This window comes from Mesoplodon bidens (assembly GCF_964165515.1).
Source record: "Mesoplodon bidens genome assembly, chromosome: 16".
Classification (NCBI taxonomy): domain Eukaryota; kingdom Metazoa; phylum Chordata; class Mammalia; order Artiodactyla; family Ziphiidae; genus Mesoplodon; species Mesoplodon bidens.
Genome location: NC_138173.1, coordinates 26,879,399 through 26,889,121, shown reverse-complemented (window position 1 = coordinate 26,889,121; position 9,723 = coordinate 26,879,399). Strand labels below are relative to the sequence as shown.

The following is a 9,723-nucleotide window of genomic DNA, read 5'->3' as shown; positions in this document are numbered from 1 at the left end:
CACAGGATGCCCTCAGGATTCTGGACTACCAGTGCTAGAACCCTAGACTGGAGGATTGAAGACAACTTTGCTCTTGAGCTGTGTGTGAGGACCCATTTCTCAGCTCTGGCCAATCTATGCTTAGACCCCAGTGCAACCTCTGGTTTAGAGCTCCTGAAAGAGTGCATGCATTATTTACCCTGTGGACCTCAGCAGTGAAACACAGTGTGGTCACCCCACACTCTCTTCATACTCTGCACCACAGCTCAGACATTCAGTTAGGAGTAGCCATTCTATATCTTCTGACACTCTTTAAGAATGTCACTTGGCAATGTCAGCAGACTCTTCTGATCAATTTATTTTCTTGTCTCCAAGTTATTGTGCTCTCATGAGTTGATTGTAAAACTTACTAAAAATGAAGAGCACAATTATTGCACCAAGAGGCCCACTCCTCCCTAAGTCCATTGTCCCTTTGCCAGTCCTCCATACTGGTGGTAAGGTGGAAAACAATGGTGTCATCAATATCTAAAGATATCTCATTCTAGGTATGCAGTGATAGCTGAAAGAGTTCAAAAGAAGACTGTCAAGATCTGAGAAAGGTCAACATTTTATTCTAATACTTACAAGCTAATAGGTTAGTCTTTTACTATTTCAAGGATTTTGGAAAATAAAATAAGATGCCTGGGTCAGAGATAAAAGTCTTTGTTTGTATATGGTCCAAAAACTGACAAACCAGATGATGGGTCAAAAAGTCAGCCAAGTAGCCTTCAACATAGCAATTTCCTTAACACAGTTGATTAACTTTTCTAAGAGCATTTCTTTTTCCTTTTCTACCTCCTCACTCCAGTCACATCAATCTTAGTTTTCTGTGTTACAGTCAAAATCATTAGTTTGTTGGTGGCAACTTCTGGAAATAGTGGTTCAAAATCTCTTCACAGCAATTCTGGACATGTTTGGATTGCACACTCTACTCTGGCATTTTCAAAGTAAGTTTCTGCACTGTTAATTTATTGCTCAAAAGTGCATCATTACCCTGAAATTCATTCACATATTGTGCCATAACAAACTCATGTCTTTCACTGGATAAAGGTTCTGCTAGAACATCAGGTAAAGTTTTATGAACTTGGCTTTTCTTCTGTGATGCAGTCCCATTGAGGTGACAATCAAAACCTATGTTCCCAGGAACCTGGAATCTCTGACCCTGAGGTCCAAATGGTCCCATAGTTTCATCAGGAAAAACTGTTCGATAGCAGATTTCTGTAGGTGCAGTGGCCACATGAGACTCATCAGAACCTGAAGATCCTGCAGTTGAAAAGGCTCTGGAATTGACAACCCTTTTAACTAAAGAGCAAACTCCTGGGAGATAGGAAACCAGTCTGGCTCTGTTTCAGAGCACTTCACTCTTTATGACAGTCTCTAGGTCCATCCACGTCTCTTCAAAGGGCACAATTTCATTCCTTTTTATGGCTGAGTAATATTCCATTGTATATATGTACCACATCTTCTTTATCCATTCCTCTGTTGATGGACATTTAGGTTGGTTCCATGTCCTGGTTATTGTAAGTAGTGCTGCAATGAACATTGGGGTACATGTATCTTTGGAATTATGGTTTTCTCAAGGTATATGCCCAGTAGTGGGATTGCTGGGTCATATGATAGTTCTATTTTTAGTTTTTTAAGGAACCTCCATACTGTTCTCCATAGTGACTGTATCAATTTACTTTCCCACCAACAGTATGTAAGAAGGTTCTTTCTTCTTCACTCTCTCTCCAGCATTTATTGTTGTAGATTTTTTGAAAATGTCCATTCTGATTAGTGTGAGGTGTTACCTCAGAAAGACAGATGAATGCTATCGACATTTAGGATCCTCTATTGATGATCTTCACTTCTGTAAACTGATTCATCACAGTCTCTGTGGTACCCATGTGGTTGTAGGAAGTATCTTCACTAATGCAACACCAGATTGCCATATTATGAAGAAATTAAGTGGAAACTAGCAGTAATGTCAACTTATTTGCTCTGCTATTTGTAACATTTGGGATGACCTATAAACATTTTCAAAGGCTTCAGTTTTTAAAATTTCCTTCCTTGTAGGTATTTATTTCAATGTTTATGAATTTACAATATTGGCAAGTGGTTTGTGATTTTTAAATTTCAAATGTTCATTCATATTATCATTAAATACATCTTGAGCACATCCTCACTGTAGAGAATGTGGTAACTAACATGTAATCAGGGTATGATCTCATATTTTTATTTTTCCCCTCAGTTGGAAAACCTCAGTTTTAATTATTTTTCTCTGAAAATAAATCATACATTTGGTTATCAAAAAATAATCTTTGTTACTCATAGCAGAGCAAGCAGCATGAGTATACAAATATTTATGTCAGTTCCCTGACTGATCTCCAATTTCTACTTGTTGTGCAAAGAAGAGCAGATGACACCTGCACACACAGAGATACAGAACTTTTATAATGGGCAATAAGCATCCATGCCCTTTGTCTGAAGAAAGACAATATTTGTATCTTACCCTTTGTCTGAAGAAAGACAATATTGGTATCTTAAAACATAGCAGAATAGTAGATTCTATTTCTATGCTATAAAATTTCAAACCGTAAATTTAATATAAACAGAAAACAGAATATCATTTAGGTTTTCCTTTTGGATGAAACTTGCATTCGTGATCAACGTTAAACAAGCTCAGTGATAATCTTTGGGAGAGTTATTGAAAGGCAGTGCTCCCTGGCAGAACCATAGATGACATAGTATCATGAGTAACAATAAGTCTGAAGACTTATTATGGGGGAGGGAGGAGGTTCTCACTGATTTTTGAAACTGGCTTCATGTTGTTCAATGTTTTTTTAACTTTCTCAGATAATACTTCTTCAAACTTGACATCTGCCCCATTCTCTCCTCTTCTTGCACATCAATACGTGTATATAAGGCCTTCTCCTGAATATTTTCTGTTACTTTGTTTTCTGTGTCTTGCACTCTTATTTTTCTTATTGCATTAGTCTAGATATTTCATTCTGACTTAGTTTTGTTCATTAGTTTACTTTTATTGTACTAATCTAAACTGAAATATATCCTTTGAGTTCTTAGGTTCAGTTATAATTTATTTTTTTTAGTTCAGATTTTTTTCTTGAATACACAAATTTTTCCTTTATATCCTTTGATAAAATGATCAGAGCTATTTTATTGTCAGTCTGATAATTCCAGTATTGCATTTTCCCATGTTGTTTATCTGGTTTTATTATTTTTTTGCTATTTTTATTTATGTCTTTAGTTCCATTGTACTACTAGTTATTTTTAATCTTGGTGGGACATTATGGCCCAACACTGTAGGAATGATTGAGGCCTCAGATAATACAATCTCCCTCTGGGAAGAATTTACATTGATTGTGATAGATAATTCTCATGACTTTTTTTACTGAAGTATAGTTGATTTACAATATTTTGTTAGTTTAATGTATATAGCACAGCAATTCAGTTATTTATTTATTTATTTTTTTGAAGATTACATTTCTTAACAGGTTATTAAAAGATACTGCATACAATTCACTGTGTTATAGAGTAAATCCTTGTTGCTTATCTATTTTACATATAGTAGCTTGTATCTGCTATTCCCATACTCTTAATTTGTCCCTTTCCATCTCTCTCCCCACTTCGGTAACCATAAATGTGTTTTCTATGTCTGTTAGTCTGTTTCTATTTTGTGTATAGATTCATTTGTAGAGCTGTTAACCCTTCTAGACATCAGACTATACTACAAAGCTACAGTAAGCAAAACAGAATGGTACTGGCACAAAAGTAGACACACAAATCAATGGAACAGATTAAAGAGCCCAGAAATAAACCCACACATCTGATGACTTTCTCCATACACCTCTTCTGCCTCTTCTCAGTCATAAAACTTTCTAATTCAGAAGAGGAGATGTGTACATACACAAACACACACATACAACTCTTTCATTAAAAATAAACCTGCCTGGGAAAACCTAAAAACAAAACAAAACAAAACAAAACAAAACTAATATAAAGAAAATTCTAAGATTCCAAATAAGCAAAATATATTTTAAAAAGGTGAGAGAGGGGCTTCCCTGGTGGCGCAGTGGTTGAGAGTCCACCTGCCGATGCAGGGGACACGGGTTCGTGCCCCGGTCTGGGAAGATCCCACATGCTGCGGAGCAGCTGGGCCCGTGAGCCATGGCCGCTGAGCCTACGCATCTGGAGCCTGTGCTCCACAACGGGAGAGGCCACAACAGTGAGAGGCCCACATACCGCAAAAAAAAAAAAAAAAAAAAAAAAAGGTGGGAGAGGCAATAAAACATTTTAACACTACAAGAGAAAGTTAGAAAAGAAAGAAATAATATAAAAAGTGGTGAATTATAAACACAAAATTTTATGATAGAAATAAGTGGATAAATTAGATATCAACAAATACGGCCTCCACCTATACACATATACACAATGCAAAAAGTCATAATTTCATTATAAATTGAACAAATCCACTTATATAGTCATATTTTAATGCATATTTCAGAACATGATAGTTGAATATAGCAAGGTTATGTGAGATTTGATCTAGTTAATATAAAACCCATTTTTAAATTTGTTTTATTGTTATTATTTTTTGTGGTACTCAGGCCTCTCACTGTTGTGGCCTCTCCCGTTGTGGAGGACAGACTCCAGACGTGCAGGCTCAGTGGCCATTGCTCACAGGCCCAGCTGCTCCGTGGCATGTGGGATCCTCCCAGACTGGGGCACGAACCTGTGTCCCCTGCATCGGCAGGTGGACTCTCAACAACTGCACCACCAGGGAAGCCCCATAAAACCCATTTAATATTCTACACATATAAGAGCAAATTCACATGTAGTTAAATATAATTTATTAGTTTACAAACTGAATTTCAGATTCTTTCAAGATAACAATATAATATAATCTATGTTCCTTTAACCACAATCAAATTACAAGCATTGCAATAGATTTTATCAGTGCTGTGCAATATTATTTGTCCTTTCATGCAGGAGAGACTGAATCCCCTGGACTTCTGAATTCCACGTTTTGCCATTTGATTTACTTGGGTGAATTAAATGTGAATGGAATCAATATGCAGACTGCAAGTTTTGAGCATTGCTTTTAGCTTTATTGAAATCTACTTGACACCAAACATTGTGTAAGTTTAAGGGGTACAATGTGATAATTTGGCACACCATATATTGTAAAATTATTACCACAATAATGTTTGTTAACACATCCATTACCTCACAAAAGTACCTTTTTTAATGTGTAGTGTTTAGTCTCATACAAAAACATTTCTACAACCTTCAATTGTTGACTTTATCTTTTTGGAATAAGTTGCATAAATTTTTAACATCAGTACCAAGGAATTTAAGAAAGAGAGATCTATCCCAGGCTCTAGCAGATATTAAAAACTATAATACTCATTTAATATAAAAATCTAATATTTTTCAGAGAAGAAGACACATTTCCAGCACCACAATCCCTTTTAAGTACTTATCAACCCATGATTGTTCCTGACTTTTGCAAAAGGCTTATCAAATTCAACACCAAAGCACATGCCACTTATTGATCTTAATATAATAATAAAGTCAAACAACTCTTTTGTTCCCAAACAGTCATATTTATTTCCAGACTTCTTAGATGCTTTCTTATCTGGAGGAGAAAAAAAAAAAAAAACTCCAAAGAAACAACTATCTCTTGGAGAAACAGATATTCAACAGCTTTGCTTTTTTTCCCTGTTAAACAGTAATGTTCACAGGGTTTTAGTCAATTATTAAAAATATTGCCAACAGTTTTCTAGTCACAATGTGTTCTGTTTGGTAAACCAAAATGGTTGTTACACTCTATCAAATGGTAAACTGAAAACAGAAAATATGCTTTGAAAGTGAGGAATACCAAAATATTGGGTGATTCCTAATGGGTATAAGTAGTGTGATTTATATTGTTTCATGAATGAAAAGTAATTTACCAATAAATATCAACATTTTGAGTAGATTTAAAAGCACTGCACTGAAATTTAAATTATGTATTTACTGAATAGTAAATTCAACTTGTGAAAAAGAAAATCTAAAGGAAGTAAAAGGAGAGAAATATAAGAACATATGAAAACAATTCATGCCATTGTTCAGCATTAATACATATATTTTAAATAACCAATTAACTAGTAATTAATGAAGGTACTGACCCAGATTAGCCGTTCTTGCAAGTCAATTTTAGGTGTACTGACAACATCAGTTAAGGTTTTTCAGATAATTAAAGGATTAACCAATAACTAATAATACCCTTTCAATTTATTTCACTCAACAGGAGGAATGGGTTACAGTTGGTTTTAAAGAAACTATTAGAGGCTGTTCTTGCCTCATCTATTTACAAGCACAAAAATAATAAAATATTTGATAGCAAACATAGTTATAAAGTGTAAGAAATAGATGAAATACAGAACATTTAATTGAATCCTGGATAAGGGAAAATATTCTAAATTGCAATTTAAAAATGTAGTTCTTGTAATGTGTCAGGCTTCTTATTCTTTTTTTTTTTTTCTTTTTTTTTGAGGTACGTGGGCCTCTCACTGTGGTGACCCCTCCCATTGCGGAGCACAGGCTCCGGATGTGCAGGCTGAGCGGCCATGGCTCACGGGCCCAGCTGCTCTGTGGCATATGGGATCCTCCCGGACCGGGGCATGAACTCGTGTCCCCTGCATCGGCAGGCGGACTCTCAACCACTGCACCACCAGGGAAGCCCAGGCTTCTTATTATTAAATAAATGGAAAGTTTTAGAAAAAAAAAATTGTTAACAAAATGAATGATCATACTAAAGAATCTTGGTTTACAGATTCACAATTAGGGTGTATATGGCCAGTATTATCCAAAGGAAAGAACTTATGTACTTGAGATACAAAAACTCTCTTCTTATTAAAGAAGTGCTCTTTAGTGTGATTTTTTCATATTCTTCAAAATATTCCCCTAGTCCCCACTTCGGTCTTGGATGCTCAACTAGCTTTATACTGGTGTCTAGACAATGCATTTTTAAAAATATTTATTGGAGTATAGTTGATTTACAGTGTTGTGATAGTTTCAGGTGTACAGCAAAGCAAATCAGTTATACATATACTTATAACCACTCTTTTTTTTTTTAAGATTGTTTTCCCATATAGGCCATTACAGAGTACTGAGTAGAATTCCCTATGCTATACAGCAGGTTCTTATTAGTTACATTTTTATATAAAATAGTGTGTATATGTCACTCCCAGTCTCACAATTTATCCCTCTCCCTGCCTTATCCCCTGGTAACAATAAGTTTTTTTTTTTTTTTCTACAACCATGACTCTACCTCTGTTTGGTAAATGAGTTCATTTGTACTCCTTTTTTAAACTCCTCATATAAGCAATATCATATGATACTGGTCTCTCTGTGTATGACAAACTTCATTCAGTATGACAATCTCTAGGTCCATCCATGTTGCTGCAAATGGCATTATTTCATTCTTTTTTATGGCTGAGTAATATTTTGTTGTGTATTTGTAACACATCTTCTTTATCCATTCTTCTATTGATGGACATTTAGGTGGCTTCCATGTCCTGGCTATTGTAAATAGCACTGCAATGAACATTGCAGTGAATGTATCTTTTCAAATGATGGCTTTGTTCGGGTATATGCCCAGGGTTGCTGGGTCATGTGGTGGTTCTGTTTTTAGCTTTTTAAGCAACCTCCACACTGTTCTTCATAGTAGCTGCACCAATTTACATCTTCACCAATGTTGTAGGAGTGTTCCCGTTTCTCCACACACTCTCCAGCATTGATTGTTTGTAGATTTTTTTGGTGATGGCCATTCTGATCAGTGTGAGATGATACCTCATTTAGATTTGATGTGGATTTCTCTAATAATTATTTATGTTGAGCAACTTTTCATGTGCTTTTTGACCATCTGTATGCCTTCTTTGGAGAAACGTCTATTTAGATCTTCTTCTCTATTTTGATTGTTTTTTTTTTCTTGATATTGAGCTAAATGTGCTGTTTGTATATTTTGTTTGTTTTTTTTTTTTTTTTTTGGTACATGGGCCTCTCACTGCTGTGGCCGCTCCCGTTGCAGAGCACAGGCTCCAGACGCACAGGCTCAGCGGCCATGGCTCATGGGCCCAGCCGCTCCGCAGCATGTGGGATCTTCCCGGACCGGGGCACGAACCCATGTCCCCTGCATCGGCAGGCGGACTCTCAACCACTGCGCCACCAGGGAAGCCCTGTTTGTATATTTTGGAGATTAATCCTTTGTCCATTGTTTCATTTGCAAATATTTTCTCCCTTTTCTGAGGGTTGTTTTTTTAATGAATGGAATTAGGCATTTGTTTCATTAATTGGAGAAAAAGCATTATATTTTTTTACTTGTATGACATCTCTTCTTTTGCTAGTGTCCTTTTTGATAACTTTTTAATAGTTTACCAGACTTAATTTAAGATTGAATTATTAAAGTAGTTATATTGATCAAGGTTTGAATATCTATATTATTCTGGTATTGATTTGACTATACTGAAAAATTGATACTTTTGCTTCATTATAGCAAGAGAGTTGAAATCTATCAATGATATAAATATTGGTAACTCTTCTGGGATAACATGGATTATATATGGAAAATAAGGTTTACAATAATTGTCCAGATGAAATATGGAAAGTATTAAAATATCTTATATTGCTCAAACTTGTCACCTTGACAATAACTAATTAGAGTATACCTATTTTCAAAGACATATCAACAAAGGATATGAGATACTATGGAGCTTTAAAATTAGATATCTTGGCACAAGCCTCTTGGATAGCCTCATCCACCAGAGGACAGACAGCAAAAGCAAGAAGAACTACACTCCTGCAATCTGCAGAACAAAAACCACAATCACAGATGGTTAGACAAAATGAAAAGGCAAAGGAAAAGGATTATGTCCCAGATCAAGGAACAAGATAAACCCCCAGAAAAACAGCTAAATAAAGTGGAGATAGGTAACTTTCCTGAAAAAAAATTCAGAATAATGATAGTGAAGATGATCCAGGATCTCAGAAAATGAATGACAGTGAAGATTGAGAAGATGCAAGAAATGTTTAACAAAGACTTAGAAGAACTACAGAATAAACAGAGATGAACAATACAATAACTGAAATGAAACATACACTAAAAAGTAATCAATAGAAGAATAACTAAGTAAGAAGAATGGATAAGTGACCCAGAAGACAGAATGGTAGAAATCACTGCCATGGAACAGAATAAAGAAAGAAGAAGTAAGATAAATGAACACAGCCTAAGAGACCTCTGTGACAACACTAAATGCACCAACATTCACATTATGGGGTCCCAGAAGAAGAAAGGTCTCAAGAATATATTTTCAGAGATAATAGCTGAAAACTTCCCTAACATGGGACAGCAAACAGTCAACCAAGTCCAAGAAGCACAGAGTCACAGGCAGAATAAACCAAAGAAGAACCACACTGAGACACATAGTAATCAAACTGACAAAAATTAAAGACAATGAGGGCCTCCCTGGTGGCACATTTGTTGAGAGTCGGCCTGCTGATGCAGGGGACATGGGTTCGTGCCCCAGTCCAGGAAGATCCCACATGCTGCGGAGTGGCTGGGCCCGTGAACCATGGCTGCTGAGCCTGCATGTCCGGAGCCTGTGCTCCACAATGGGAGAGGCCACAACAGTGCAAGGCCCGCATATGGCAAAAAAAAAAAAA

At 36.0% G+C, this 9,723-nt stretch overlaps 1 pseudogene across 1 annotated transcript; it reads right to left on the bottom strand.

Annotated features, from left to right (window-relative positions):
- Nucleotides 1–665: 665 nt before the first annotated feature.
- On the bottom strand, nucleotides 666–1,786 carry LOC308604754 (methylmalonic aciduria and homocystinuria type D homolog, mitochondrial-like; annotated as a pseudogene). The gene is made up of 2 exons: nucleotides 1,701–1,786; nucleotides 666–1,361 (listed from the first exon to the last, which is right to left on the bottom strand). The product of its transcript is annotated as a methylmalonic aciduria and homocystinuria type D homolog, mitochondrial-like (transcript).
- Nucleotides 1,787–9,723: the final 7,937 nt, after the last annotated feature.